Genomic DNA, 6,909 nt, shown 5'->3' with positions numbered 1-6,909 from the left:
GACTTTGTCACCGAGGCATGGAAGTTTGTTTATGGGGAGACTGGAGAAATAGCAGTAGTCAAATGGAGTGAGAACTGTAATCTGTGTCTCAAAGTGGACAAGACAAAAGAGATGATTGTGGACTCCAGGAAGGCACAGGTCAACCACTCTCCATCGCACATCAATGGCTCTGCCGTGGAGAGAGTGAAGAGCACAACTTTCCTTGGTCTGCACATAATGGTTGATCTAACCTGAACCCACAACACTTCCACATCAGTCAGGAAGGTAGAGTAGCATCAACAGTTTGAGGCGGCTGAGGTGTGCAATCTTTCCTAACAACTTTCTACAGGAGCACCACTGACTGTCCTGTCTGGCTGCATCATTGTGATACCGAAGGTGCACGGCCTTGAACTTACATCGGACAGTAAACACTGCCGAGAGGATCATTGGGGTCTCCCTCCACCCCCTCCATTTCCACCCCCTCACTATTTGTGACATTTACCATGAGCATTGCTGACAAAGGGCCCAAGGCATTGTTGAGGATTCCTACCACCCATCCCAGAATCTTTTCGACCCACTACCATCAGGAAAGAGGTACAGGAACATCAAGACTAGGACTGCCTGACTAAGTAACAGCTTCTTCACTTCAGGCTGAGAGACTAATGAATAATCTGCCACCTCCAAGGTCTCATCAGTAGGCCAATGAGCAGTTTACAGTTTACCTATGCCACATGCTACAAGCATTTTGAGCTATATTCTTTGTGGTAATATTTTGGTTTATGAGCTGTGTGTGATATATGCTTTGCAGGTGCTCTGTGGTCCAGAGGAACTTTGTTTCATTTGGTGTATATATGTATAGTCAGATGACAATAAACTGCATTAACATTGAAAATGATTAGTTAATAAATGGTAACAATTTTGATTTACAATCCTCAATTTCAACAATACATGCAAAAATCTTTCCCTGAAGTAGGCAGTCAGTTTACAGCTGTTGGCTGAACATTTTTGTACTAGTATCTAATATGTATATTTATATTTGTCTGTAAATAGTTAATTGTGCAATATGACAACATATGTAGTAATTATCAAAATGTTTTTATTACTTTTTTAGCAGTAGCAGTGTATTTGTTATGTATACATACCTTTAAGAACCATGTGTACTGTGAATATTTGGATTTCCCCTTGTTCTTGGCTTATTTACTATTTATGAAGCTAATATGCTTCCAAATCTTATCCATGGAATGTAATAAATTGATGCTAGTCTCATCTGCAGTACACCCAAAATCTGTTATTCAAACAACAATTTAATTACTTTTAAAATAATTCTTTGCCTCAATTTCATGAGGATCTGTTGCCTAGAATTCCATATTGTAGCCAGACATCATGAAAGGATGTCTTCAATCCATTCACTGCCTCTAATTCTTCTTGCATTCTCCTGTTACTATTTCATAAAGCAGTAAAATCTGTGTAGAGATACTCACCTGACAAAGAATCTTCACAATAATGAAAAACCTTTGAATTAGGTCATCATTTAAGGCTTGGGTCATTTGGGTAATACACTGAATCCCTTTGTGATCTCATCATGCTGAGCACTGCTGTTGTACATAGAGATAATGAATTTATACAAGTCATCGAGATAAAGGTAAAATCATTGCACTAAGTTAAATCAAACTTAAACTATTCAACTTTTTTTTGAAGAGGGATATTAATTCCATTGGTTTGTGAGTAAGTGCCTCCTTCTAAGGTATTGACACAACACAAGGATGTGCTCAGTCCACTGCTCTACTCTCTCTCTCTACACCCATAACTGTGCGGCTAGGCACAGCTCAAATGCCATCTATAAATTTGCTGGCAACACAACTGTTATTAACAGAATTACAGATGGCAACGAGGCAACGTACAGGGACAAGATGGATCAGTTGGTCAAGTGGTGTTGCAGCAACAATCTTCATCAGTAAGACCACAAAATTGATTGAGAGCTTCAGGAAGGGAAAGTTGAGGGAACACACACCAGTCCTCATCGAGGGATCAGAAGTGGAATGGGTGACCTATTTCAAGTTCCTGGGTGTCAGCTTCTCTGAGGGTATATCATGGAGCTAACATATTGATGTAATCACTAAGGCACAAAAGTGACTATTTCATTCAGAACTGAAGAGAATTTGAATATTACCAAAGCACTCAGATTTCTGCATATGTACCACGGAGAGCATTCCCTCTGGTTGCATCTCCAGCTGGGATGGAGGGGCTGCTGCACAGGATCAGAAAAAGCTGCAGGAAGTTGTAAACTTAGCTAGATCCATCACAGGCACTTGTCTCCCCAGCATCTCGGACACCTTCAAAAGGTAATGCCTTATTAAGGCAGCATCCATCATTAAGGTCACTCATCGCACAGAACGTGGCCTCTTCTCATCAAGGAGATACAGGAGCCTGAGGTCACACACTCAGTTTCAACAGCAGCTTCTTCCCCTCTGCCAACAGATTTCTGGATGGACAATGAACCTAGTAACACTTCCTCACTACTTTCCCCTCTTTTTTGCACTATTTTTAATTTTTTTTATATATACTTATAGTAATAAAAACTAAATTACTGTATATTGCAATATACTGATGGAAAAGAACAAATTTCATGACATATGCCACTGATATTAAACCTGACTAATTCACTAAAAAATTACTGGACAAATTAAACCAAACAAGATAATTGATGATAAAACAATGAATTGCAGCAAAAAAAAAGGGGAAAAAATCAAAACAGCTTTTCTTTGGTGCAAAATGTTTAATACAGGGGCTCACATAGTACTTACTATCTGTGCTCTTGTAAGTAAAATACTCTCATTACAGCTATGGTCTGTAAGTGGCCAAGAATTGAATTTTATTCATGTTTTTGATGATAGGACAACATTTCATTGAGTGTTTCATCCAACCACCCAAGTAAAAAGTTACCATAACTAGAGAGGAGTTTCTGAAGGTAGTTAAATCACCTGGACCAGACAGTGCACACACCAGAGTTCTGAAAGGAATGACTGAAGATATCATAGAGGCATTAGTTATGCTCTTTCAAGGATTTCTAGATTCTGGAATGGTTCCAGATGTCACAGTGGGGTGCTGGGAATGGACCCAAATGCAAGACACAGACACTGAAGTACAAGGAACAGGACTTGACTAGAGCAGGGATGTGACAGGATTCAGGCAAGGAGCAGGGACAAGAATGCAGACTTGGGCTATGGAAAGCAGGACCAGGACTAGGAATAGGAACCATGAACTAGGAGACAAGGCTTGGACTCCAAGCCTGAGACTGGACAAGGACCCAGAACCTGGGTCTTGCCTCAGGCTCCAGAACCAAGGACATGATGGGTCTTGGAGTTCGGATTCTTGGAGCTCAGCTGTGGGATCCTTGAGGCTTGGGTTCTTGGAGCTCGGCTGCAGGATCCTCGAGGCTTGGGTTCTTGGAGCTCAGAGACAGACTGGGAACTAAACAACAGAGCAGGGACATATCCTTCAACAAGCCAGGACTCATCTTTAACACCACACTAGCATGAGCCAGGACTTATCCTAAGACAAGCTGGGACTCAACTTCTCCACACCAAGGTGGGACATGTCTATCTGTTGGCTAATGGCAGGACAGCCAGACTTACCCAACAGAGGCAAAGACAAGACATGACCCCCCACAGGGCAACAGCAACCCAGCCTGACTTACTCCACAGAGGCAAGGACAAGACAGATTCCACCTCCCCCCTCCCCCACACAGGGCAATGGCAAAACAGCCTGACTTCCTCCACAGAGACAAGGACAAGATGATACAAACACCAAAGAACAACAGACAGATCCATCTCTGCTTCAGGGTTGCTCTGGGTCACAGTTACAGCTCACAGCCACTCAACTGGCCCAGGAAACAGCCAAATCCATACTGCAAAGACCACTCCAACAAGTGGCAACAAGGCACCATGAAGCAGTGGTCCTCCAACCAGGCCCAGAGATCACTGATGGTTTCACTAGCCTTCCATCAACCAGTTGCTCCAAAGGGGACTGACAAGACAAACTAGCAGCACACACTCAATCCCAAAGCTATTTATATTGCCAGCCCAAAGATGGGAATCAGGTGCCTATGACTAATTCAAACAAGGGACAGCTGGAAGACCCGGAGTCCTGAGTCCATGAACTGGACCGTGAACTGGAATGCGGAATTCACAGACCGGACTATGACACTGGAAGACTGGAAAATAACAAGTGTTACTCCGTTCTTCAAGGAGGGAGAGAGGCAGAAGAAAGGAAACTATAGGCCAGTTAGTCTGACCTCAGAGGTTGAGAAGATGTTGGAGTTGATTATTAAGGATGAGGTCTCAGGGTACTTGGAGGCACATGATAAAACAGGCCATGGTTTCCTCAAGGGAATATCTTGACTGACAAATCTATTGGAATTTTTTGAAGAAGTAACTAGCAGGATAGACAAGGGAGAATCATTTGTTGTTGTGTATTTGGATTTTCAGTAGGCCTTTGACAAGCTATTAGCCAACTGTATTTCAGGAAAGATTCTAGCAGTGGCTGATGGAATTCTTTGCCACAGGCCACTGTGGAGCCCAAGTCTTTATGTATATTTAAGGCAGAGGTTGATAGATTCTTGATTGGTCAGGGCATGAAGGAATAGGGGGAAAAGGGCAGGAGATTGGGGCTGAGAGGAAAATTGTATCAGTCATGATGAAATGGCAGAGCCGACTCGATGGGTCCAAATGGCCTAATTCTGCTCCTACATCTTACGGTTTACTTTACTTTAGTTACTTCACTTTACTTTATTGTCGCCAAACAATTGATACTAGAGCATACAATCGTCACAGTGATATTTGATTCTGCGCTTCTCGCTCCATGGAGCACAAATCGATAGTAAATAGTAAAAGTCTAAATTATAAATCATAAATAGAAAATAGAAAAGGGAAAGTAAGGTAGTGCAATACAACCAAGAGGCAGGTCGGGATATTTGGAGGTTACGGCCCAGATCTGGGTCAGGATCTGTTCAGCAGTCTTATCACAGTTGGAAAGAAGCCGTTCCCAAATCTGTCCATACGAGTCTTCAAGCTCCTGAACCTTCTCCCGGAGGTGAACCTTCTCCCGGAGGGAAGAGGGATGAAAAGTGTGTTGGCTGGGTGGGTCGTGACCTTGATTATCCTGGCAGAACTGCTCCGACAGCGTGCGGTGTAAAGTGAGTCCAAGGACGGAAGATTGGTTTGTGTGATGTGCTGGGCTGTGTTCTAAAAAATGTGACTCATGAAAATGTCTCAACAGTTTGATGCACACTTGGTTATTTCAGTTCAGTCAGTCAAGAAAATTTTGCTTTGTTGTCTGTCTCTGAAACTGCGCTCATTAACCCGTCAATCAGATGATACTGTTAAAACTGGGATCATCTCAGCAATCTTTTGAATATTCCACCAGTCTAATCCATCTTTCTCTCAATCTCTTTGCTGTAAATGCGGCCCAGTCCATCCTGCAAACCAGCCTCACCTCTATTTACTCTGTCTACGCTTCTCGTAATCTTGGGTAAGCAGCCAGTTTAGACTGGGATCCCTCCCATCCCGTCATTCTCCCTCCCGTGAGGCACAAGACACAAAAGCTTAGGAACACACACCACCAGGCTCAAGAACAACTCCCATCCTATTATCTCCTGAATTGACTTCTTATATCCTTAGTCATGAACTTCGGACTTTATTTGCCTACCTGCTTTGCACTTTCTCTGTAACTGGAACACTATATTCCACGTTATGTTTTATTCTCTTTTTATACTACCTTGATGTACTCAAGTATGGAGTGATCTGTCTGGAAGGCATGCAAACAAATGTTTTTCACTGCATCTTGGTAAATGTGACAATAATCAATCAATTATCATTAATAAACCAATTACTTACAATTGATCTTGTGCCCGAGGTATTAACTTTATTTCTCCTTCCTGCATAACCTGCTGAGCATTTTCTACACCCTTTTTTAGGCAAAACTATTATTATATCTCCTTAGCAATAAGTCCTAGAGCCAAGCATATAACCATATAACAATTACAGCACAGAAACAGGCCATTTTGGCCCTTCTAGTCCATGCTGAACTCTTACCCTATCCTTGTCCCACCGACCTGCACTCAGCCCATAACCCTCCATTCCTTTCCTGTCCATATATCTATCCAATTTAACTTTAAACGACAACATCGAACCAGCCTCAACCACCTCTGCTGGAAGCTCGTTCCACACAGCTACCATTCTCTGAGTAAAGAAGTTTCCCCCTCATGTGACCTCAACTCATGTCCTCTTGTTTGAATCTCCCTCACTCTCAATGGAAAAAGCCGATCCACATCAACTCTGTCTATCCCCCTCACAATTTTAAATACCTCTATTAAGTCCTCCCTCAACCTTCTAAATTCCAAAGGATAAAGACCTGTATTATTTATAAAGAATAACCAGGTTAAGTAAGCAGGGATCTTCAATTACTTTCAAAAACAACCCTCTCCACAATGAAGTTAAAATATGCTTTGCCTGCTGGTGACTGTACCATGTCCAGATCTATCTGCATCTCATTCAAACCAGATATTACTGCATGCCTGCTTGGTTTACAGCATACATTTAAAAGATCTGACCTGAGTCTGATTGACATGGAAAGTAACAGAACACCGCACTTTCTTAAACTTAGTCCATGTAGGGACTATGACAGAGATGAGTGCTGGAGCTACACATTCAGCAGCATTCTCAATAATATCTTACATAGTTTCCTGATGATGGTTTATGTGGTATTTAGCCAGATTGGATAGCACCTACTTTTTGTGAATAGTTCAAATTAAATTTATTATCAAAGGACATACTGTATATGTCACCATTGTTATGTACCCCTAGGGGTCATATTTTTTATGAACTATACCTTTAAAAAGAGAGAGAGAGTTGTTCAACACCAGACACATTG

The sequence above is a fragment of the Mobula hypostoma genome, chromosome 2, assembly GCF_963921235.1.
Source record: "Mobula hypostoma chromosome 2, sMobHyp1.1, whole genome shotgun sequence".
Lineage (NCBI taxonomy): Eukaryota > Metazoa > Chordata > Chondrichthyes > Myliobatiformes > Myliobatidae > Mobula > Mobula hypostoma.
The sequence above is the reverse complement of the archived record's forward strand: the minus strand, read 5'-3'. Positions refer to the sequence as shown.